This window comes from Myotis davidii, unplaced genomic scaffold, assembly GCF_000327345.1.
Source record: "Myotis davidii unplaced genomic scaffold, ASM32734v1 scaffold2627, whole genome shotgun sequence".
NCBI lineage: Eukaryota > Metazoa > Chordata > Mammalia > Chiroptera > Vespertilionidae > Myotis > Myotis davidii.
In genome coordinates, this window is record NW_006297905.1 from 204,772 (window position 1) to 205,646 (window position 875).

Here is an 875-nt window from a genome sequence, read left to right on the forward strand (position 1 = left end):
TGGATTTAGAGGTGCCCAGTTGAGGCCCAGCTGTGCAGCAATGCAAGCTGCTGTGGGGCCTAGGCCTTCTTTTGGAGGTTCTGGGTCTCTCTGACCCAGCTGCATTTTGTTAGGTAATTTTAGATCTCAAAGGGCCAGGTCATTCATATGCAAAAGCCTCTGCGCACAGCTTGGATGGGGCAGCATCTCAGGGAATCAACAGGGCGGAGCACACAGCTATGGCTGATCCTCAGTCCTGCTCTAAGAGGGCCCAGGTCTCAGTGTCCCGAGGTAATCACTGCAAGCACCTCTGAGAGAAAGCCGCCTTCGAGTTCCAACTGATGCCAGACAGTCCAGTTTCTCCTTGTAGAGTCTGGGTCCCCAGAGACTCGCCCAGAACTGGAGTTCAGAGCAGTTGGGAGCTTGTGTCTCCCTCCTGATTGAAAAAGACAACCGTGTCCTCAGTTGCCAGCCCTTTCCTTGTGTGCTTCTGTACCTCTACACTTCACTTCTGCACCCCCTCTGAGTCTCATTGTGCTTTTCTCTTTCCTTCTAGTTGTAGAATGTCCACTCAGCCAGCCTTCCTGTGGTTCTGGATGATGTCGGTTTTGTCTTTATTTGTATTTTTGAAGTGGTTGTGCGAGGCAGCAATTTCACGTGTTTACCTATGGCACCTTGGTTTCTCCTCCATTTTTAATATTTTGAGCAAACTCCATACTGTTTTCCATAATGTCTGCACCAGTCTGCATTCCCACCAGCGGTGTACTAGGGTTCCTTTTTCTCCACATCCTCGCCAGCATATGTCATTTGTTGATTTGTTGATGGTAGGCATTCTGACAGGTGTAAGGTAATACCTCACTGTTGTTTTAATTTGCATCTCTCTGATGATCAGTGAT

The 875-nt window shown here is 48.7% G+C and overlaps 1 protein-coding gene and 1 pseudogene across 1 annotated transcript in view; one reads left to right on the forward strand and one right to left on the reverse strand.

Moving 5' to 3' along the window:
• Positions 1-875, forward strand: part of MSN (moesin) — an 85,044-nt gene that overhangs the window by 49,491 nt on the left and 34,678 nt on the right. The gene's annotated exons all lie outside the window — the stretch shown is intronic.
• Positions 1-875, reverse strand: part of LOC102757182 — a 20,761-nt pseudogene that overhangs the window by 19,134 nt on the left and 752 nt on the right.